Source organism: Oryzias latipes, chromosome 14 (genome assembly GCF_053564925.1).
Source record: "Oryzias latipes strain Hd-rR chromosome 14, Olatipes_Hd-rR_3.1".
Lineage (NCBI taxonomy): Eukaryota > Metazoa > Chordata > Actinopteri > Beloniformes > Adrianichthyidae > Oryzias > Oryzias latipes.
The window spans coordinates 30,929,049-30,953,691 of NC_136250.1; the positions used below are offsets into that span (position 1 = coordinate 30,929,049).

At 42.5% G+C, this 24,643-nt stretch overlaps 1 long non-coding RNA gene and 1 other non-coding gene across 10 annotated transcripts in view; both read left to right on the forward strand.

The window, feature by feature from the left end:
* Nucleotides 1-3,683: 3,683 nt before the first annotated feature.
* Nucleotides 3,684-3,755, forward strand: trnaq-cug (transfer RNA glutamine (anticodon CUG)). Its single transcript has one exon. It is a non-coding gene; the product is annotated as a tRNA-Gln (tRNA).
* Nucleotides 3,756-7,176: 3,421 nt separating this feature from the next.
* Nucleotides 7,177-24,643, forward strand: part of LOC105355707 (uncharacterized) — a 38,645-nt gene continuing 21,178 nt past the window's right edge. For 6 of the 9 annotated variants that reach the window (XR_013647498.1, XR_013647499.1, XR_910053.4 and 3 more), the window contains exons 1-5: nt 7,177-7,625; nt 8,119-8,194; nt 14,903-15,175; nt 15,301-15,435; nt 19,954-20,061. This is a non-coding gene — a long non-coding RNA (uncharacterized LOC105355707). Of the gene's footprint in view, nt 7,626-8,118; nt 8,195-14,902; nt 15,176-15,248; nt 15,436-19,953; nt 20,062-20,255; nt 24,011-24,643 lie in introns of those variants that run through there. The other 3 variants (XR_013647504.1, XR_013647502.1, XR_013647503.1) reach the window with 3 other exon arrangements.

Consider the following 24,643-nt stretch of genomic DNA (forward strand, 5'->3'; position numbering starts at 1 on the left):
CGTGCTGTGAAGGAGGCGAATCTGAATGCAAGAAAAGAAAGTTCTGTTCTACAGGACAAAATCACAAATCTAAATGTTCAGGTTCAGACTCTGCAGCGGCAAACTAGAGCTTACCAGCAGGAGCTTCATGAACTCCAAGACCAACACCAGGAAACAGACAAAATGAAGAAAACATTGACTACAATTCTGGAAGAAAGCCGTGACCTACAGAAGCAAAAGGGAGAGCTTGAAACTGAGGTTCTATCCAAACGACAGCAGTTTGCCAAAACCAAGGGCCTCACTCTCAAACACAAAAAGCAAAAAGAACACTTGGATCACCTGAAGCAGGAAACTGAGGAGCTGAAAGAAGAAAAGAACAATTTGACAGAAATGATCCAAGATCTGAAAGAAGAGGTTTCAGAATGTGAGGAACTAGAAACAAAGACAGAGAATCAGACCAAGACAAACTTGGAGCTCGGCAATGAAGTCCTAAAGCTGCAAAACCAAGTCCTTCAGTTAGTCGACGTGCAGGAAAACATCTGTGCTGTGAAGGAGGTGAATTGGACCCAAAAGGGGGGAAGTCCTGATATACTGGAAAAAATGAGTGATTTGGATGTTCAGGTTCAGACTCTACGACAGCAAACTGGAGCTTTACAGCAGGAAGTTACTGAACGCCAGAACATGAAAGAAAACTATCTGAAGAAATTAAAGGAAAAATCCAGACTGGAAAACCTGAAGAGAGAGCTGGAAAATAACCTGCGAGGACAGAACAAAGAATGCCATTGGTATTGGGTTGATGCATAACCAGCAAAAAAACTTTTTGGCCTCATTTAATCAATAAAAACATCTAAAAAGTGTTACCTTAAAAAATGCAATTCAGTAGACATAAAAAGAATAAAAACCAAAATAAAAAAAATAAATAAAATGTCATATTATAGAAACAGTGTTGTTGCACATTCAATGGTGAGTTATTCTGAGGGAAGTCTGAGATGACATTAGAGTAGGATTAGAGTTGGGGGGAGGTAGAAAGCGGGGGTGGGGGGTGGTGGGAGGGGTCAATCCTGTGTGAAAAGTGGGAAGATGCTGGACTGAGCACAAAGGCCTGTGGTGTGTCTGTGCTCAGGATTATGGTGTCAGATGTCAGGCCCCCCATGCTGACATTCTGAGGTCTGTTGGTCAGGAAGTCCATAATCCATGAACAGAGCGTGGATGAGAGGCCCAGATTGGAGAGTTTGTGGACCAGTTTATGGGGATCACGGTGTTCCAAACAAAGAGCATCCTGACGTAGGAGTTTGGCTGCTCCAGGTGGGTCAGGGCTGTGTGAAGTGTGGTGGAAATGGCGTCCTCTGTAGATCTATCTGCCCGGTAATTAAACTGATGGTTGTCAAAGTTTGTGGGGATGTTGTCTTTGATATGTTCTAAAATGATCCTCTCAAACGTTTCATTATAACCGGAGTGAGGGCAGCTGGACGGTAGTCATTATCTCCTACATTTTATCAGACATAAAAAAGGGCGACACGCTAATGTCAGTGCCACATTAGCGTGCTCGTGTGGGTTTTTCTCTGAGTGCTTCAGTTTCCCCCACCCAACCAAGAATTACTGACTGTTATTTCATTATTTACAAATTAAATTTGCCCCAAAAAAACTGATTGGAGGCACAAAAAAAAACCTCAGTTAGAGATTGTTAGCAGACATTTGGACAAGACCAACAGTATTGTATCTTTGTTTGACTGCTAGCTGTTCTTCCTCACCTTTTGGATTAGTCACTAATTAACTGAAACTCCTCCAACATCCCCTTTCTATACTTTTCCCCAGAATTAGGCCAACATAAAAAAAGGGCGACACGCTAACATGACGGTCAGCTACAGCCTCACATTAGCGTGCTCGTGTGGGTTTTTCTCTGAGTGCTTCAGTTTCCCCCACCCAACCAAGAACTACTGACTGTTTAGTTCAAGATTTACAAATTAAATTCACCCAAAAAATTGATTGTAGGCAAAAGAAAAAAAAAAACTTCAGTTAGAGATTGTAAGCAGAAATTTGGACAAGACCAACAGTATTATAACTTTGTTTAACTGCTAGCTGTTCTTCCTCACCTTCTGGATGAGGCCAAACATAAAAAAGGGCGACACGCTAACGTGACGGTCAGCTACAGCCTCACGTTAGCGTGCTCGTGTGGGTTTTTCTCTGAGTGCTTCAGTTTCCCCCACCCAACCAAGAACTACTGATCATTTAGTTCAAGATTTACAAATTAAATTCATACAAAAAAATCTGATTGGAGGCAAAAAGAAAACTTTAGTTTGAGATTGTTAGCAGACATTTGGACAAGGCCAGCATTGAGGCAGGGTTCCTGGGTCGGCGCCTTCTGGATGAGGGGCGGGCGGTGGTGACAGGCCGGGAACAGCGGCCCGTGGCCGTGCTGGATGCCTGGCTACTGTGGTGTGGGTTGTGGGAGGGGCATGGGATTCTGGGGTCGGCTGCCCTCGGCTGGTGTTTTGCCCGTGGCCGGTTGCTCGGCGCTTGGCCGGGCCCCCCGGGGGTCAATGATGCATCCACAGCAGAGGGGTAAAGGGGTCAATTTATTTATTTTCATTTTATTTTATTATTTTACCTTTATTTATTTTATTTTATTTTAATAAATTTACTGAAGTGAGGAAAAAATATTTTGGGTACATGTCCACATCAGTGACCCCCACCTGGGAGATCAGACTGCAGTGACCCCGTTCACTGAGAAGGGTCGGTCACTGATGTGGAGGATCCCTCTGAGGAAAACACTGGAGTTACAAATATAAATTAAAATAGATCAATAACCAAATAAATACATAAATAAACCTCAATAGACAGATATTAAACAGTAAATATGAATTTAAGAAAAATATGTTTATATATATATATAAATATAAATGAACTTATATACATAAACACATATCAAATGAGTAAAAAGAGAACATACATAATTAAGATTTCAAATAAATTCCTGAATTTCAACTAAAAGCAGATTAAAAAGGTCTTGAGCCTTCCATTAAACTCATAAACAGTTTCTGTGATCCTGAGGCATGCTGGGAGGCTGTTCCACTGGCGAGCTCCAGAAAAACTGAATGAGGCCTCGCCGTTACTTTTAGGTAAACTTAAAGGCCGGTACCAGAGGACCTCAGGGTCTGCGAGGGCTCCTACTTTAAAATCATATCAGATAAACATGAAGGCCCAAGAGCATAAAAACATTTACAAACCAAGAAAAGAACTTTAAATTCACATAAAGTCACATCAGGGAATATTTTATAGTGACTGATCAAACCCCTTTACAAAAAAAGAGGCCAAATTTTTCCCCTCCGTGAACCGCCACCTTATCGTGGTGGGGGGGTTTGAGGGCTCGAGTGATCTGAGGACCTAAGCTGTCTGGGACCAACGGCCCTGGTAGGGTCTCCCATGCCAGACAGGTCCTAGGTGACGAGCCAGACTAAGAGCGGTTCAGACCATTTTGTAATTACACCAAATAAATTATGGCATCAATTCAAAAGGTAATGACTAAAATAAATAGACTAAACTTTTAAAATATGTCCAGCATGAGAGGCTTTCAGCTCTCATCTGTTTTATTTGACCTCTGGAAGAGGCCGCCATGTTGAATTTAAAAAAAAGCACGTTTAGTACCAGATCTAATGAAAACTCGTCGTTGGGATTTTTAACCTGTGAAATGTGAGTATACATAAGGTTCTATGGTGTAATGGTTAGCACTCTGGACTCTGAATCCAGTAGTCTGAGTTCAAATCTCAGTAGAACCTTGAAAACTCTTCTTACTCATCATTGTTAAATGGATCTAAACAATCAAGCATCTCAAACTAATAAATCAAAAATAACTGGCACCCTCAAACAAACATTCTGTCCTCTAGCAACTGATTACTTTGTTCCCGAATATGCCACAGTATTTTTCATATATAGTTCTAATTTTGATCATAAATCTTTATCTTGGTCAGCATATTTTCCAATGTATTACAATTTTTCTTGTGAAACCTGTGAAAATGCAGATGCTAGTAGGGTTTTATGGTGTAAGGGGTTGGCTGCATGGTGCAATAGTCTGATTTAAAATGTCAGTAGAACCTTGAAACCCAACCAACTCTCCTTACTCATCAATGTTACATGGACCTAAACAATCAAGCATTTCAAACTAATGGACTAAAAATAACAGACATGGTTATACATAACTTCAGTTTTCTGGCCTCTAGCAATAAAATCCCTTTTTTTTTGTTTTAAAAAAAAATCATCTATACACTTTAGTGAGTGTACAAAATATGCCACATTAATTTGTCATATAATGTTTATTTTTTTGATAAATCATTTGTTTTGGTCAGCATATTACTCATTTTGTTAGAATATTTGTGGCCTGCAGCAGCAGTCACTGACTGCAAGGACCATATTGTTTTCGCAACGAGGCTCAAACACTCAAAACGGTTCAATATTCAAAAAAAGCCGTCAAAAGCCCTAAACGACATGAAAAAATACACACACAACATCCAAGCAGAATCGTACAAATTGTTATCGCAAAATTGATGACACAGAAAACACAAAAAGCCTTAAAAAGCCCTCAAAGGAAAGGTTTACCCAGTAAATATTGATTTTTATGCGTTTTCATACAATTTGGAAAAATGAACTTTTTTTCTAGCGATTTTCATGAAATTCCACGCACATGTTGCTGGCTTAAGTCTACAACGAGTTGACCTTTGACTTCGGGAAGAGGCCGCCATCTTGAATTTTTCATAAAAAGCACCTTTACTACTGGATACAAAAGTAAACTTGTCATTGGGATTTTTATCGATCATCTCGTAACTTTCGAGACTTTTCAGCGAGGAGAGAGTGCCGCCGGGCCCAGGAAGCCAGCACCCACGGGACACGCCGCCGTTGCAGAGAGCCTGGTTCCTCCTGCCAGAGATGGGGTAGGGGACAAACGATCAGAGGTCCCTCCTTCCTTATTTGTGTGTTTGTGTTTGAACTAATCTCATTATCACCACCAAAAGAGGGTAGTCTGTGTCAGTTTGGGACTGTTAGCAAGGATCCTCCCCGAGGAAAAGTGAAGTCATTATGTCCCGGTGTGGTCGCCCTTGTTTCAAAGTCTGTGTGCAGAAAAGTATTTTGAGGTTGAAGAAGTTCAGGATGGGGGGGTTGGGTTGACAGGGTGGGCTGTGTGTGATGAATGGAGTTTACCCAACCAGAAGACAGGGGCCTCAGCCGGTGACATGAGAAGCGGAACGTGGATTTATCAGGAGAAACAGAAAAATCAATTAAGCTTCACTTGTGTGAGTCTTTGTATGTTGCTTGTTTGTGGAGGGAGGTGGACAGAGACGAAGAGGAAGAAAAACCATCTGTGAAGTCTTCCCAGAAAACATTTGAACTCCTCCTCTGACATCAAATCCATCCAAGAGATTTGCGAAAAGCTGCACTCTCAACCAGAACCGGACCTTCACCCCTCCAGCCCCAATGACATTGTAGACGAATATGAATCATGAAAACAACAGCTTAGCTTTTTGCAACATTATCACAAAAAGAGCTTTTTGTGGGAGGTGAAGACGTTTTTCTGTGAAGCTGTCAGGAACGTGCTCATTTGTGATGAAGGATCATTCAGTTTCCTCTTTTTGCTTGTCTTTAGGAGATTTTTTCATTTGATGTGAGAGGCGTCATCCCAGCTCAGTGCTGTTCATTCTGCTAACATGACAACATCTCTGCATCCTGCATCCCCACTGCTCCAGCGCAAAGGTGCAGCAAAGCCCAGACAGTGTCCTGCTCCATCGCAGGGCATTTACATGAAATGTATACCTACTGAAAAAACTACCTCTGCTCTCCATGTCCATCCATCCTGACTGTCTGAGTGGTGAGCATCACTGCTTTGGGTTTTTCCATTTCATAGTTTAGATGGAGTCAGGTCACTGCATAGATTTGTTCACAGACACTGTCTGAATGTTGCTGCTGCTGCAGTCTGTCACATTCACCTGGGGAGTCTCAGGCTTAACTTAAAGCTTTACATCGTTCTTGCTGGGGAAAAAAACCAAACCTGTCTCCACTGAGGTGGGAGAAATGACCTGCAGGTCTGCTGTGCTTCACTACATCACCATGCATCCATCTAACCTGGTCTGTCCAGTTTTTGTCTTGATTAGAAGATTGTCATGTAAGATTCTTCCTGCATTTGAGGTGAAGTGAATTGTTAATCTCAGACTCAAGATTATTTTATAAAAACTGTTCATACCCAAAAAACTCAGTTTTGAAAACACAGGAGGGCAGATGTGAATTTGTGACAAAATAATGCAGTGATGCAATTTGTAGGATGTCTCCGTTTAAAGGCCTGTTCACACCGGGACGAATTTCGCCGGCGATTTTCGCCGACGTTTAACGCCTCGTGACTAAACAAAGGGCACCAATGAGAGTGTGCACACCGAGGCGAAAAAACGCCAAGCGCCAAAGCGTCAAAAAAAAAAAACGCCTCGGGTTCGTTTTTTTTTTCCGACGCGTCGAAATCTATTCGACCAATGAGAATGGCGCTTTTGCACACGTGTCTGGAGCTTCTGAAGTTACAGTAAAACACAACTTGGGGGCGCTCAAACAGAAAACTGCCTTGCTGAGCACACATACCAGCGAAGAAGATAGACGCCAAGTAGCGTCTACACTGCTGTGAAGAAATAATGACGGACATTCTAAAATATCCCCGAACCAAGTACCAGTTGGAGCTACTGATGCTTGAAATATTCATGTTTTCTTTGTATGATTCTGACAAGCGCGTAAATACTTGCTCTCTTCTTCTGAGTGAAAAGCGACTTTAAGAATCGTAAAGTTGCGCAGCGCCACCTTGTGTACAGGAGTATTTCTGTTTACATTAAGCGCCATCTAATGTCAGGGAATGAATTTGCATGTTCACTCGCCTCATCGGCAGCGAAAATCGCCTGGGTGTGAACACAAAAGACGTGGCGAAAAACGCTGGCGAATAACGCCTGGCGAATATTCGTCCCGGTGTGTACGGGCCTTAATACGGAAGAAGAGTTTGTATAATTCAAATTGTTATGTAAAAAAAGGTAAAATTGTGTTTTATTTATGATTAAAAAATATTAAAATAAAAACTTAATGTACATAAGAATCGAAAACAAGTAAACTCCAAATTGCTTTCGAGGTATTTTTGGAGATTTTATTATGAAGAGCTACAGGAAGTAGTGCGTTTGTGAAACCGGAAGTGATATACGCTAGCTTGATCGTACAGGGAAAGAAATTGTGTTTTCTGATTGTTTACTTATGAATAGTCAAAGGACATTTTTAGATAACATTTTTCTGCATTTCTTTCAGACATTTCAGGAGGAATTTGTCCTTTAGTGAGGAGTTTTGTAGTCTTCCAAAATGTTAGCATGACATGTATCTTTTGCTGTTGAACCACCTCAGCTGAGCTGCTAGAGGACCGTAACTGTGTCCTCCTCACAGCCTGGAGCAGAACACCACTGTCACCAGTCTTAGCTGAAGTGCTGACAGAGTGCTAAAAGATTTTTTTATGATTTCTTGTTAACTGGTGCCAATGAACGTGAACCAGCAGACGGGTCATGGCGCCGCCATCTTTTTTGACTTTGGACGCCATTTGGGTTTCTTCCTACTCTAAACTTCTGTGGACTCACCTTCTGAAATAGGTAAGTATTTATTCTGTTTTGCTGATGAAATAGTTTGAGCTCAAACCTGCAGCTGAGAGTCTTTTGCAGACTATGTGACGTCACAAACTGCCTGTTTTTCAATGAAAGGTTCAGTAAATGGCTCTGAACCTTCAGCATTGGCTGGTTATTGCGTATAGATTAAGTGCGTTTGTGTGAACAACAGACACTTTAAATAGTAAATAGGACTTAAAGGGCTTCCTTCAGTAACATGAGAACAGCTCCCCCTACAGGATAAGCATTACACATGTGTGAAAAACAGCAGACAACACTGTTTTTGTTTGATTAATTATGGTAACCCTTAATGATCTTCCTGTTTTACTAACTGGGGATCATGTTCTTGTTGTTTTTTTTTTGCCGTACATTGACATCATTGTGGTGTAACAGCTGGTAATAACTGCTGAGGATGTTATTTTGAAGTGTCTTCCTGGGATCCTGATGGTGTGTTTTCCAACTAATTACTTGTGATAATTAGGTCAGGAGGTAGCGGCGTGCTGATGGGGGGGTGACAGCCCGTGGCCACGCGGCAGAAAAATGCTGGGGATCCAAAGGTGAGCCCATCATGTGCGCTTCGTCTTGTGGTTGCAAACACGAGTAGAAGCGGGAACGCCGTCTGAGGCGGCGGATGTGTTTGTCCTCCTAGCTTCCTCAGCTCTGAGCTCTGCTTGTTAAAACAGCACAAAAACCCAGTAGCCTTCTGGGTAATACGTTCAATTAAGCAAATCCTATTTACTGCCTATTAGCTGACATGTATTAGTAATGTATGAGTCATTAATTATGGCTTTCCCATCTCCAGTATAACACACACCAGCATCAGGCAAACAAAAACTTAACCTTCTAAATGCTAATAATGCACATGAATAAAAAATAAAGTTCCATATGGAGAAGCCCCCCATGAGAAATACTCATCTGCTTCATTCTACCTGCAACTAACTCCTCATTCAAAAGACTCATTTACATGGAAATGTGCCATCACAATTAAAACCAGCTTTATCAATATTCAAATGAGCAGCAACATGAAATGTAAATGAAACCAACAGTCAGAAGATGCTAGAACTGGATTAGATGGTAAATAATCAGATTGGGGGTGGGGGTGGGGTGTCTGGAGGTGGAGGTGGGGGCCACCTGAACGTTGTTTTGTTTTGTTGTGGTCCACGCGGCCCGGCATCAACTTGTGATTGGCCCACAGAGCAACCAATAGAAACGATTGGAAGCACAGCATTGATTTAACACACATGGATGTAGCAAGGATCTGATGTTTTAGAGGCTCTTTTTTATTTTGGTGATGTCAATCTGAATTCAACTTACAAACACTCTTAAATTCATGAGCACTTTTGGCTACTTTAACAATTTTTAATGTCAAAAGAACTCGGATGATGAAAAGTTTAATGCTAAAAACAAAAAGTCAACAAAATGACTAAAATGTGCAGAAATGTCAGAGTACTGGTTTGATTAAATTAGTTTCTGTTATGGTTTTGTTTACACTGCTCTAGTCTTTTCTGGTTTTATTGGAATAGTGAGTCTGACATGTGCAGTTAAATGGAAACCAGTCTTCTCCTGACCGTGTGGAGGAGCTCATGTAAACGGTTTTACATGCAAGAATTTCTGTTTATGAAATGTGCAATTTCACTGTTTTTGCCCCCTGACAACTCTAGAACCAACCTGAATGTTCGTCAGCCTGACCGTCGTGGGTGGCATGTACTAAAATGCCTCTTGTGCCCCCTCCCCTCCCCTTTTCTCCCTGCTGGGCTCTCGTCTACAAAGAGAAGCAGGGCTTGAGGGCATCAGGCAGCTCTGGCAACTAAATAATTCATAGCTTGTCAATGTGAATCATGGCACACTTGCTGCTGCAATCGCAGAAATCATTTGCTCAGAAAACGCTGTTAAACGCCTCTGCCATTTGTCACAACAGTAATTAAACACTTCCGATTGATCCAACCACCTGTGGGTGATGCAGATGACCTGAAACAAAGTGGAAGATACCCAGGTGGGCTAATGTGGGGGCCGACGTGCTGCCCAGCGAATGAGGAGCTCCATAAGGATCCGGTTTGATCCAAACGAGTTTTGACGTGTTGTCGCCCTTTATGGGATACATGTCATCAAGGCAACGTTCTGCCCGATGATGGAGAAAAAAGGTTTCAGTTCCAGGACCTTTGGACCACGTCATGGTCGGTCTCTAGCCAAATCTGACATTTTTCTATGCTACGATTCTGTAGCGGCTGCTGTGGCTGGATAGATGGACTTAATGGAACAGAACTCAGCTATACTAGCTAGCTATGTATAATGCTGAGCTGACTGGGGTCCTATATACCCCACGTTCCTGAGCTGCCAGTAGTACAGGAGGTACAAAGAATATCCTCAGAGAGTTGGTCTTTTTGTGAACAAGCACACAAGTGACATGTGTGATGTTGTCCCTGTGAGCAATCCACTAACTTGTGGTGCACATGACAACAACACAAAACCAAACATTTATCTCCATCAGGGGTCCCCAAATCCAGGCCTTGAGGGCTGGTGCCCTTCATGTTTTCCAACCAACCTGCCAATGAAACTCCTTGGCTAAACGCACCTGATCCAGGTAATGGACAGCAGATAAGGCAGGGTTTCTGGAAAACAGCAGGGGTCCGGCCCTCGAGGCCTGGATTTGGGCCCCTCGTGTATCCATAATGCCATCCTCCCTCTACGGGTGCTGCAGTGGGTGGGGTCATTACACAACCAAACTTCCTCTCCCTTGAGATGAGCATCATTATCTTCTGCTCTGTTTCTCTGCATAGCAGCCATGGGTCTGCGTGACATGAGGAAAACCTGCCATCTGCGATATACCATGGCAGTATGACTCGCGAGGGGTTGTATGTGATTGGTCAATGACGAGTCAAATGAGTAACAGGCTGTATTTGATTCAGTAAATATTTCAGGCTGCCGTGAGATTGTTTTAGTAGTGTGTAAACATTTGAGTTGGCCATTTATTGCAGTTAATGCCGTCTTTTGCGATATGCACAGGCTATCGTGATGACGATCAATTTTTGATTGACCGCGCAGGTCTAATAGCAGCACTTCTAATCAAAGATTCATTTCAGCTCAGAAATGGTCAAAGATCAGCTGAACGGAGGATGTCCAGACTGAATTGTATGAAGTCAGTGACACCATTCACTTTGGTGAGCGACTCATTAAAACCAGAGTCAGTAAAAAGATGTGAGTTTACCATCACTAGTGCACATGCATACTGAGGCTCTATCGTCTATTCCCACACAAGTTTTTGAAAGAGTTGTTTGCTTTTAGCTTCCACACACCCCTAAATATGGTTTAATTATGTTATTGTACCATTGATCATAAAACTCTCTTGTTTATGACATCATGTTTATATTTTTCCTTCTTTTTTTAAGTAAGCTCCACTTGGTCTATTAAGTATAAGTTTATTTTGGCAGTTGTTGTCTGCCGTAGCTACTGTCATGGAAAACTGCAGGGTTTTTAGACAAAAGGAAATGAAACTTCAGGGGATTCTGGTCCGTTAAGTCAGGAAGTGACTTTAGTTGGAGCAGGATCACTCACAATGCCACTTCTGGAAGTTTCTGGATTAATGTCGGTCTCATTCACAACATTTTCTGGAACTAATTAAGCTGGAGTTGTTTTTCCTACACACCGCGCGGCAGACATCTTCGCAGGGACTCATCAACTCAGATTTATCTGTCGCCCGATGTCACAGTGACGTCTCAGCAGGCTTTACTCACAGAAGCGGAAAAACAACAGAACACCCCTGAAAATTGAGGTCAGCTCTCTGACAAGCCAGCTCTTCGGAGGTTTGTTAGGACTGAGAATATAATGAGGAGACATCGCTGAAATACATGGATTTAAGGGGAGAAGGACATGGATGCTGACATCTGACTGCCAACTGTTTCTAATGAACAAACCACACTGAGACGGACCAGATTGATGCACATATCCGGAAAATTCCTCATGTCCTTCCCACTGATACCAACTTGAGACGGAAGGGCAATTACAGCAGACGCAGAGACAATGGAAATGATTTGTCTGGCATCTAACAGCTTGCTAAGACTGTAACATCTGCCATGTGACACTAAAGCTATGTGCTTCAGAGGCTTAACAGTCTACTGTCGTCATCGGGAGTGAACCCCGACCTTCAGGAAAATATGGTCCAGAACAACTGAGGGCTGGAAAAGTGGTTTTGTTCACCAAGAGGAGGAGGAGGAGCAGGGCGGTTGATCAATCTGACTTTAAAAGATCAATGAAAAAAAAAATCACTTTTTGGTCTCATTCATGTTTTTCTCTTTAAAATATGGGAGTGTCATCAGTTGAGCTTAGTGAGGTTTCAGTAGAGCTCACATTTCTACGCCTGGAGCTAAAGAATATGTACAAGAAAGTTTACCTTATTACGTCTACAGTATTGGTATTCATCCATAGGAGAACAGACTTTCACCATGAAAGTAAACAAAGACATTAGAAGCTGATGTCTATGTGAGGATAAGAAACAACAATATTCAATTTCCACTGCTCTAATTTTAGCTAACAAAGAAAAATTCTATCTACCATTAAACGTAATGGAAAAAACTGAGCGCCCCCCCCCCCCACTCCTATGAAAGTAGATTATTTAACAAGAGATGGATGGGGAGTAAATGAAATTGGATTGGGTTTTGACCAATAACTTACAAACATATGTCTGCCAGTGGACATGTACCCAAATACGACAATAGATAAAGAAGCTAACAAATGTAGCCTAAAATTGCATTTCTCAGTATTTCTTTATGTGAATTGTTGTGAATCAGGAGCAGATGAAAAAGCGCTGTTAGAAAAAGATCATATTTGTGATGCAGAAAATACGCTGGGCGGAGCCACCAGCTCCCTGCTCCGCCCCATCCTGATGCAGACATATAGATCCATGAAGGTCTTTGTTCTCCTGGTCTGAGCCGGAATCTGGATCCAAACTGTACCTGGATAGATCTGATGTTGCTGCTTGGTGTTAGGCTGTGGTTGGGGGGGCTGTAAGCTAGTGGGGAAGGACGTATAAACAGAGCTCTTGGTAACAAGAGGGGGAAGGTGGGCGGGGTTGTTATGCACAGGCATGCAGGGGAATTTCTAATGAACTATGTCCTAGAAAAGGACCAAAGTTTTTTTGGGATGTTGGCTAAAAACGGCATAATCATAATCAAAAAACCGCTATGTAAGCTTTGGAAATAGATCAGAAGACGACTGGAGGGGACCGACTCGCCCCCCCCCCCCTCTTTGTCCTTTTCGATATAAACACAGGCCATGTTCATTTAAGGCTTGTTGTAACAGCCTCTTGTTTGATAAGTGGTTATAATTTTAGTTTTTTCTTAGATTCTTGGTTTGGTTTGTTTAATTAAACTCTAAATAAAAAGTAAAAAAAAGGAAAACTTGTGGTGAGAACAAGTTTTCAATCCATTATTTAGAAATTGAAGCTAATGCCATCTTTATTTGAGACGTAGTGATTGTTTACAGGTGAATTGGAACATTTTTTCACTTTTTTAACCTCTTTTTCAACTAAAATCTGAAATAATTAATGTCATCAATTAGTTTAGGTTTTGGTTTTTCCAAATTTCTTGGCTTTAATTCGGGGAACTCTCACAGCCAGCTGGAGATTTTTATTTTCATCTCCAATCTGTCCCTGTTTAATTCCATCAGTGGGTAATTCTTCATCACATTTCATTTTTTCTTCTTCTGTCTGAGTCACAGAAAGTAATTTATGGAACATCTCTAATAACTCTGACTTTTTAAGACCATTTTTTTCAAATGCTTTGATCCTCATTCATAATGCTGCCGGGGGGGTTTTTTTTGGAGGGAGGGCTTTAGTTTGTGGCCAGCTTGATGTCCCAATGAGACCAGACATTCATGACCCTAAAGGTTGTTTGCTAAACGTCCATCTCTGTGAGTCTGCTTCATGTTGCAGTACAACCCATCGATCTGCTGTTTCGGTTTGTAATCATTGAAAACTTAAAGCAGCCGGTTGGTTTTTTCCTTCCTTTCTCAGCTTTCAGTCCCTAATTATGCCGCATCAAACTGAACTTCACTCCAACTTTGCTTTCCTGGTTAATTTATTTCCTCCCTAGAGGCTGTTTTCCTCTTTTTTCCCATCACATATGTGGTAAGAATTTATTCCTGTCAATGTTTTCTCTGAAAAGCTGCCCTGTTCTGTTTGGCTGTTGACATGGCAGGAAGCTGAGTGCAGTCTCTGCATTTGATGAGAGCTGCCTGGGCTCCATTAATTATATTGAAGGCCGCGAGTTGGCTACAAGAAAAGATCAACAAACTCTGCCTAAACAAAACTGACACACGTACACAATGAGAGTCCTCAGCGGCTGAAGTGCAGCTTTTGTTTCTTATTGCAAATGTTCCTGACTCCACAGAGACACCCGGCTCAGTAAACAGAAGGAGCCTCCATCACTGTTAACTGATGGGAGCAGATTTACTTTCCTGTTCAGGCATTTCAGGGTTCCTCATAGTTTAAGTTAGAGACATTCTATAAACTGGATTTCTATTAATTCTGTGCGTTGTGGATGACGTCTCACCTGCAGCCCTTTCAGCTGAACAGCTCTCCTGCTCTTTGATTTAAAAAGTTCTGCCAACTCGCATGTTTCATACTGAGTTGGCTTAAATTTGACAAAATGAAAGTGGAATTGAACCTGAATTTGCTTGCATGGCCCCGCTGACCTGTTGCCATGCCAACGCAGCGGCTCCGTGGCAGAATTTGAAGAACAGAGTGGACTGAGATGTCTCAATCATTTCAGGGAAAGAGGCAGAAACGGAGGGAAACTTGTGACTTCCTCGTAAAATCGAGTAGTCGGTTGAAAAAAAGACTCAAGTCTGACTGAAAAAGTGATTTTACTGAAGTACCGATGGTTAGGAGCAGAAATACAGAATCAGGTGTTTCACAGCAACACAAGAAAATGAGACTTTTGAGACTCGCGTTGCTGCGAATCTAAGACGCTGATTGAAGTCGCTGCTTCCAAACAGCAGAGGAACAACCGTGAAGGTGCAGTTATGATAAATAATAGAAGAGATGAGAACGTGCAACCGATGGAAGGCTGTGGACAGACGGGCTGCACTTTCAGAGGTGTGGCGGGAAGCGGCAAACTCGCCGCAGCTGTAATAATTCTTTATTGCACATCCAGAACGCTGATATTGGCAATGATCTCAATGTTTCCATGGAGTTCCACCTCCTGTCCATGTGGCATTCCACAAACTCATTAGTTGGGAAGTCTTAATAGTCAATTTGTTTGCTCCTGTAGCTCCTCCCACACGCAGCCCACTGGTTGGAGTGAAGGAGAACATTAGAAAAGCCCCCAACTGTCTCCTGATGAAGGTTGGACCCCTGGAACGCTGGAATGACAGCCAGAGTCAAGAACCACATGGATGAAGCCGGTTCTAGATGCTTCTCAGATCTTTCTCCAAGGAGGAACGTTCCCAAGACGGATGACACTGCAGACAATGTTCATAGTGATGAACGAACAGCATCTTCAGGTCGGCTGCAGCGTCACAGGAAGAGAAGGCCTTTTCAGCAGGTGTCCTTGACGACCACAGAGTGACAAACAGAATGTTGACCTTTCTTTCTCATTCTGTCTGCAACACCTGCAGCTAATGTGGACTGACAGCCTGCTGGTCATCTTCTGTCCCGTGTCACCTTCAGCCTGACTGCTGCTGCACAGAGGCGACGCACAGCAAAAACCAAACACGTTTCCACATCCACCACAGGGCCAGCCGGTGCATTATTAACCAGAACCTGCAGAGCTGACGGCGGCTTTCAGCACGGCCTTATGTGGAGGTGAGAAACACACACCTTCTGCCTCCACTTTTGCTTTTAAAAGGATTTTCAGCTGCTTCTTCATTTTCCTCCTCAAGGGGCCAAAGATAAATTAAGGTAATTTAATTATATAGATAAATGGAGGATCTTAAAGAAAGCTTTTACTACTCCCTATTTTCTAAAAATAAGTAGAGAAACTCGGTTCTTTTGTATTCAACTATTTAGATGTATAATTTAGTTCTTCTTGTAGACATTTTGTCTTTTGTTGTAAATAATAAATAAAAGTGGAAGTTTTGAGTCTCAGTGCTATTCAGGGTCATCAGCACACTTTAAATATACATTAACAGCTGATTTTCTATTGGATTATCTGAATAATGTCTTTATTTTTTCCTCTAAATGTTTTGCAAAATCAGTGGGAAGAATTTGTCATAAAAAAGCGCCTTTATTTCCATCAACAATGATTGCAGCAGAAGCCATGATGCAAACAAACACGTAAACATTTGACAGGTGGAATCCTGAAACCTTTAGTTTGTTTCCAGGTAAAGATCAGCCAACAGAGTTTGGATTTTCTTATAGAATTCAAACCCAGTGTGGAAAGCTGATGGATGATTAAATAATATCTACCTGGTTTGGCAAATAAAATGTTTACATAGTTCAGTAAATTCTCCAGTTTTATTTTGAAGTGTTTGGTTCCAAATGGAGTGAACCTCATGACGGGCTGGTCTTCTTCCAGATAAGACTTCAAAAGTGGCACGCACATACAAATATTCACACGTACGCAAATCCCCTTAGCTAGGAACATTTAACAAAAGCACACTGAGGTGACACAACAATTTGTCATAAAATATGACAAAGTAAAACAGCAGTATGGTTAAAAAAGATGCCAAATAAATGCTGAAAACGACTAAATGAAGTGAAAGTGCCCAAAGTACAACACACACCAAAACACATATACATGTTAAAAACAATCAACATTCCCAAACACAAATGCAAAAAGTAAAGTTATTCTGCAGAAGAGTAAAAACAGACCATTTGTTTCTGCTCAGAGCTCGTCTAAAACACACAAACGCTCTCTGCTGCCGTAAACAGACGGCCGCCGCCTGCTGGGGGTCTGACTGTCCTGCTCTTCCTCCTGCTGTTCCTGCATGTTCACAACAGAAAAACTCTGTTTCTAATCGTTGCGATGATCACTTCCATCAAACACTGTGGTCTGTGTTCATTCCTTTCAAAGATGGTGTGGTTTTGATGTCAAACATGGCATAAAGCAGTGTGATTGCTGCTTAAATATCAACTTTAAAAGCTCCCATTGCAAACTGTTGCATCAGGACTAAAACAGCAGCGTGGCCGCCATGCGTTCCAGCACGGGGACAGCTTAGGAAACACTCTGGGAGGGGTCGGACGGGTACCGGTCCCGGTAGGATTGTGTCTCCGAATCAGATGGTGACTATTTTGAAGCTGCATTTGTTTACTCAGCAGGAGTCATGCCGTTGAGGTTTAATCAAGCTGAAACCCGTTTGTGTGACCCCAGAGCGGTTCTCCAACAATCAGGTCCTCCAGACATCTTTATCAGCCTTCTATTCCTGTCTGAGGGAAATTCAACTCAAGCAGCGAGACCGGATTACAGAGCCGCCGCTGTGGGACCCTGCAGACCCCCCCCGTGTTTTGTACGACAGCTTTTCCACTGTCTGTGGCAGCGTTTTTCCCTCCTGCTGTTACTGTAGCCTTTCCCTCTGTGTCCTTTAACCCTTTACCACCGCCACCTTAGCTCCAGTGTTTACATTATTGGAGCTCTTCAACCGTTTACGCAGTTTACAGAACAGGCGCGCAGAAAGGTGGCGTTGGGCCGTTATGCAACACTTGATGTTAGCGATGAGTTGCATGACGCTGCAAAGCTGAAATAAAAAGCTGCTGTTCCTGTTGATGGCATGAAGATTGGAGGAGTTTCGGTACGTCAAAGAGAGCGTGTTCTTTAGGAGTCGCTGGCGGCATCTCCGGCATTAGAGGGTTTAGGTCGTCTTGTCATGTCACCACTTTAGAAGGTAAAAAAAGAAACGCTCAAACAATTAAGTTCACTTTTGTTGCCACATCATTACAAAACTAGAACATGTGGTGTTTATTCAAACTCTGTTTTTCCATAAATATTAATAGATGGAAAAGTGGATTTTATCCTGTTGGTTGCTTTTAAGTTTTGTCTTGTAGGACCCCCCCCCCCCCCTCCCATGTGTGGAAATAAACAGCAATGAGATATACTCCTATGACATTTAGTGAAACTGTCAATAAAGAACTCTTAATAAGTGAAAAGGTCAGCAGGCATAGCTGCTGTGCTGCAGACAGCATTTAAATGGGAATTTCTCCCATTCACTGAAGCATTTTATCCACCTTCTCTCCTAACCTTCACTCCTGTATTCTGTTAACGTATAGGTTTGCATTCGTATGCCAAAGTGGTTTAGCTACTTGAGGTGCGCTATGTAGCATCTAGACTTAACCTGCTCTCTCAGAAACATTCACAGAAACACTGAGACTAATTCACGTCTCAATACATGACTTATCCTCCTGAAGTGAAGGACGTAAATGTGACGACTTTTAAACCTCAACCCACCTCTGTCCTTCAGGCTTCTTAACCGGTACACTGGTTGGTGGAAACATCTCTTTTGATTGGAAGAGGTGTAAGCGCTCTTCCTCTTTTGTTTGCTTTCAGACCCTGCTAATGTTTAGATGTTCAAACTCGCAGTAATACTGTAGGGTCATGAAGGTGTGAACTTTGTTGTGGTACAAAAATCCACTTCTTTTCATCTTCCAGCGGGTAGATACAGCGTGTAAAGTTCTATCTTTGAATATAAAAACACACCAACGTTTTCCATAAAAGAGTGATGAAGTGTCAGGGTGAAGGGGAGCACTGGAATGACTTTATTTGCTTTATTTCATTCTCTGTGATTATCTGTGCTGCAACTGTGCATCTTCGTTTTCACAAACACAATCATTAACCCGTGTTATCGCCATGACGACAATCTTTTTTCAAAGCCTTAACTCTGATCCATCAGTTGTCTGAAATTGAATGTTTTGCTGGGAAGTACAGACAAACTTTGGTTCACTCCATTTTCAGCATTTTGACTAAAGCTCCGCCCATCCTCATGACCCCACCCACTCTTATATGGGCCCACTCATCGCCCGCCAGTGGCTAGAAATGTAAAACGATTGGCTAGAATTGTACATTAAAAGTAAAGGGAATACAAGTGATCAACATGTCTGAAATGAAGCACCGTAAACGTGTTTTGATACGGTACCAGGAGTACCGTAGACATCAGTACCGGTACCAACTTGGCACACAGCTTTGGTGCCCCTCCCTATGTATGAATCATAAGCTATCATTTACAGCAGGGCAACTATTTCTCAATCAAAGACGTTTTATTGCCCTATGAGGGTTTGGACGGCCGTTATGATGTCATTGATTTTGGACCCTTTTGTCTGTAAACTATTGCTGTTCCACAATAAGAGCATAAATAAGAGGAGTAAAGCAGAGGCTAGCTTTTTCTGCATTTAGATTACATCCACAGTTTATTTGATCAAATCTCACTGCCATAAAAAAGCTTCTGAGATGGGGGGTCAGATTGTGGTTCGACTGCATAGTGAGGGAAGGGGAGGGCGACATTATGTAATCACTTTCCATATTTCCTACCGGGGCAGCATATTAGTGAAAGTATGTGGGAGACAGATAAGCTTAGACTCTCCGCTTGAGGCGATTCCATGGCTGCTTTGTCCCATGAGGCTCCACTGTACAAGAGTATAATCAAACTCCCCCTTTCTAACTGCACGTCACGCTGCATTTTCTGTGGCCTCAAGTTTTAAAAAGTGAACGCACAAGCTAACTCTTATTTTATCCTTTTATCGCTGTTTATCAGATTATCCCTTTTGGCAAATAGAAGCTTTTGTTGGGTTGATGTCTGGTTGGGGGTTCAGTCAGAGTATGAAGAACTAAGAAGACCAAGAAGGGATATTGAGGTCATGCTCCCAAAAGCTACACAAAACTGTGATGATCAGGTTCCGCTGGCAGGAAATCAGTAACCAGGAGATTCTCCAAATACAAGACCAAAGCTGGTGTTTTAAACTTTAAGGAGGATTTTGCAAAAGGTGCCTCGGCTGATGGCGACGTGTTGGTCCATAGGACCATAAACCCCACCCTCCACCTTGGTCCTGGGGGTAACAGGGGGGGGAGGGAACCATCTAGAACGCAGAGATGAACGTCTGTGAATTGAAAGGCTTCATTTATGAGTGACATGTTTTTTGTTTTTATTTTGCTTTTGGTGTTTCTTTACCGTTCGTCACACTTTAATACAAACTGCTTGATTTTATTACTTTCTTTTTTTTTCTTTAGTGCTTTTAGTTTTGCCTTGAAACGTATTCTTGCTTTGCATCATTCAAACCTGTTTTTCAATCATCTTTTCATCCTCTGTTAGTGTTCGAGTCCATCCTTTGTGTTGCTCAATGTCAGATCTTCATGGTATCGTTTTGTTGTCTTGTTCTGGTTTTGTCTTGATTTAGGTTCCGGTCTCCTTTGATTGAAGTTCTTCAAACTCCATCTGTGAGATGTGTCCAGTAGAACAGCAGAGTCTCCCTGCTGCCTCTTCACCACCTGGCCGTCCACTGCAGGTACCGACGGTGCAGCGTCCCGCCTCTTCCATCACAAAACACATTCGTTGACTTGTTTACCAGCTGAGAGGTTTCAAACATGTACCTTTAAGTCAGTTGACAGATTTTATTGTAAAGTCGTTTGGATTGAAGCCAAATTGGAGCAGCAGGTTTCTTTCCACATTTTCTGTTTGTTTCTCTGGACAAAAACCCAGGATTACTGTGGCGCAGCGGCGCCGCTGGTCGATGTGATCAAAAAGAAGTCCTGGAGTTGGAAGAAAGCGATGGCGGCGACACCTTTCTGTGGGGGTGCAGCCTGTAAACACAGGTGCAGCGGGAACATCAGGGTTGACAAAAACAATCCTGGCATGAGGCTGTAATGAGCTTTTGATTAACACCACTGCTGTGATTGCCAGCTTATTATTTCCAGATTTGTAAAAGCTGCTGCAAACATGATCAGCCATCATTGGGAAATTTGAATTAATTATTGAGAAGACCGGAGAATCTAAACACCAGCCGCCCTTCAGGTGACGGAAAAACAGGCGTATGATTCAGTTAGTCCCATAAACATGTTACACTAATGATTTGTCATTGATTAATATTTAAACAAAGAGCCATAAGCAGCATGACTGTAGAAATCTTTAAAGATTATGGTTTTCTTGACTGCGTCGGGTGTAAAAACCAGCAGTTTTTCCCTTTTTTATGGCCAAAAATGATGAATAATTTCTGTGCTAAGAAATGCTGAAAACATATATTTGCAAAACTCGGTGATGCAGAAAGCCATCTCGGCTGTATTTGGAGAGTCTCTTGGAGGGAAAAGAAACACTTGGGGCCATTTTCTTCTTTGTTCATCATCAGGGGATCTCACAGGCATCTTTGGTGTCTTGAAATTTTAAAAGCAGTTAGACAATAAATGGAAGAACACGTCATCAGATGGAGCCAGCTTCTGGGCAGACAGATGGGAATTTCTCCTGTGGCTCCGAGCAAACACACACAACACTCTGTCACATCTCTGTAAACGGCTCCAAACATCTTCACCACAGAGAACCTCTAAGGGCTTCATTCACGGGGTTTGGGGGGTGCATCCATTCACACCATCCTGGCCTTAATTTCCCTAAATGGTGGAGCAGCCCAAACATTTATGCCTGACAGGGATGAATGGTGGAGGAGTTAATGAGCAGGAAGGGAAGCTGAAATGAAGGCGGTCTGGGGTTTTTGGTTGCTTCATCGTTGCCTCAGCACCATCCAAATGGGAGATGATGCAAACGCTGCATTGTTCCCTAACCTAGTTATAGCTTTTATGTTAACGACAACGATCTGTGTACATTTGAAAGATTTGACTTCATCGTATTATAGAAATGTTGTATTTTATGATTTAGAAAGTAAATAGAAAAAACAGCTTCAAATCTAAATCTTTAATCACATTCTAGAAAAACCAACATGCATCTGAATTCTCTCCAGAATAATAACCAACCAGGTGTCCATTACCAGCAATGAATGGACGGTTGCTCCTGCAAAGTCTGTGCGTGTCTGAAGAGTGTTATCCCGCTAATACCATGGTCACTTACAAAAGAAATGAGCATTGAATCAATTATTAGTAGTTTATTCCAACTACTTTTATGTTTAACTCATTTTTCTGTGCCGATGCTGAAGTTATGGTTCCTTCCAGAATCAGAAGCTACCAAAACTGAGGTGAGATAATTGCATCATATTATAGAGAATGAGGGCTCAATTCAATTCAATTCAATTTTATTTGTATAGCCCAAAATCACAACAACAGTCGTCTCGATTGGCTTCAAAGTAAAACATGAAATCAAAAGGATCACGAATACAAAGAGTTCAATAGGAAAATACTAAAATGAACTAACAAACTGACTAAGCTATACTGGCATCCCTGCCCTTAGACCCCCCTTCGCGGTAAGGAAAAACTCCCAAAAAAACCGGATTCCGGAAAAAACGAAGAAACCTCAGGGGTGTCCACATGAAGGAGGGATCCTCCCCCAGGACGGACAGGCGATTTACCAGAACTCTTAGAGAAGAATTAACTTATCTAAATCTACAACTACATATATAAAAGTCCAGCAGACGAGCTTCATCCAGCCGTGGTTGTGGGGACAGTCAAAGGCGCGAGTCGAGCCAGAGGCAGGATCCACAGCCAGGTGTAGGAGCAGGAGCAGAGGCGAGGTACTCGGGTACTCAGGTGTTTTTAAGGAGCTCAGGAAGCTCCTTAAAAACATGGAAGCCCTGGATCCTCATTGATCCTGGGGTTTTATGTCACTTTGATAAGGAAACTTTCCAGACACTAAAGGAAACTTCTATTCTCTAAATCAAAGTGTTCATTTTATTAGAGATTCCTCTCAGACTTGACCCTTTCAGGTTTATTAGTCTCATTTTTGTCCTGCTTTTGTCTACAATCTCCTCATGAAAAGGGGGGAGGGAAGGTGTGGGTTTGTTGGAAACCTCCAGGAGGGATGTGTTGCACGTTGTTCCTCCCGGCTGTTCACTTCATTTACCGGCGGAGTGTTTGCCTGCTCTCTGCAGCAGATAAGCAGACTCCGTCAGCAGGTGGATTTACAGTCCGCAGCGGACGCCTGTCACTAACAGACAGCTGAAATGAGAATGACGGCGCCTGGGCACACGCCGTTTTACATCCTGTTCCTTCCTCTGGGGGGGCTCTGCCTGCCCCCACACAGATTGGTAACACCTCTGGAGCGGGCCGAAGATGAACACTTTTTCCATCTTGCAGCCTGATGGTTCTCAGGGATGTCTTTTTTCCCTTTGCACTTTGAAAATTGTGTCCAGGAGCCACAAGAGATGAGTGGAAATGAATAAAAAAGTGTGTAAGGACTCCACAGAGGCTGAGCTGGAGTACTTGTGGTTGAATAGTTGAGGTGATTTCATCCTGCTGCATTTCTTCCCATCTTAAAGCCAGCTGTCTGCTTAGATCTTTACTTTCTTCATTATTATGTGAAAGACTTGATGAGTTTGTGTCTAGTTTAAGCTGCAGTTTCTCAGCTGTTTCTGTTTGTGTTGATCCCCTTTGGGTTTACTTAACTTCATGGCTTTCACCATTTTTTCTGGTATCGTGGCTTCAGTTGTTTTGTCTTTTGTCAACTTTTCTCTTTGTAAGTTCCTAAAACGAGCCTGGTCTCCTGCATTCTTGACAGAAATTGTCATTAAGCGGTGATTGGCCCGTATTGGTCGACGTTTCTATGGCAACCAATATGGAGAGGGCTTGTTAGAAGGCCACACCCCTACCTCCTGAAAACGAGCTACACAAAATCTGTGAAAACATTTTGAGTGTAGGGGCCAACAGTCTCCGCCTCCTCTTTTGAGGCATCTGATTGACCTGTTTATAACTTCAATAACCTGAACTACAGAAAAATATAAATGAAAAACATGTATCAGAAGAAGAATGGTTCTTCTGACCAATAGAATAAGAAACAGGTCTCTTGTTTGGTTTGAACCAGATTTCAGGTGGACTTTCACACCTGCCCAACCATGTGGACCTGACGAGGAAAACAGATCTTTGGTTCTTTGTGAAAATGCAGCACCGTCCAACCAGATCCATACGTCTGAGGCAGAATCCAAACAAATCGACCAATACCATTAAATAATCATTTCATAATTAAATCAATTGATAATCTAATCATTATTGGAAAATACTATTTGGATTGAGGTCCAGCAGGTTTACTTGACTAGAATGTAAACCGACCAATCACAGCAGACAACGCGTGTGATGTCATGAACACGGATCAGTCCATCATTCCAGTCCAATGTGTGGACAGACTGTGAATAAAGTCATGTGACCATCCAGTGTCTAGAATGTTCTAAGAATGTTCCCTTTGGATTCTTTGGATGTGGAAAAACAACAGTGGTGAACTTTAGGAAACTAACATGTGAATGGATTTGACATTCATTCTAGTTTACTTGTTGGTTTGGACACAGATTTCATTAACTTGATGATCTGGAAGAAATCGAGCCGGTTTAGCTCGTGCTGGTTTGCGGTGCCTTCCATCCGTGAAACCCAGGTTCAACTCCGGGCTGCTCCCTGTTCCCTTATCTACTTCTATGCCGATCCCAAGCCCGGTTGCTTTGAGAGGGTTGCGTCAGGAAGGGCATCCGGCGTAAAACATTGCCAAGTTTCCCATGCGACTCGTTCGCTGTGGCGACCCCAGATGGGAAAAGCCGAAGGAGAAACAAACATCTGGAAGAAATCCAAGAATCTGGAAAACTGTTCAGTAGCAGGAATTTCTGTCTGGAAGTTTGGATGAAGAGGATCTGGATCCACTTTAGGGCAGATGATCTGGATCCACTTTAGGACAGAGGTTCTGGATCCACTTTAGGACAGAGGATCTGGATCCACTTTAGGACAGAGGATCTGGATCCACTTTAGGTTCAGAGGATCTGGATCCACTTTAGGGCAGATGATCTGGATCCACTTTAGGTCAGAGGATCTGGATCCACTTTAGGACAGAAGATCTGGATCCACTTTAGGACAGAGGATCTGGATCCACTTTAGGTTCAGAGGATCTGGATCCACTCTAGGACAGAGGATCCGGATCCACTTTAGGACAGAGGATCCGGATCCACTTTAGGACAG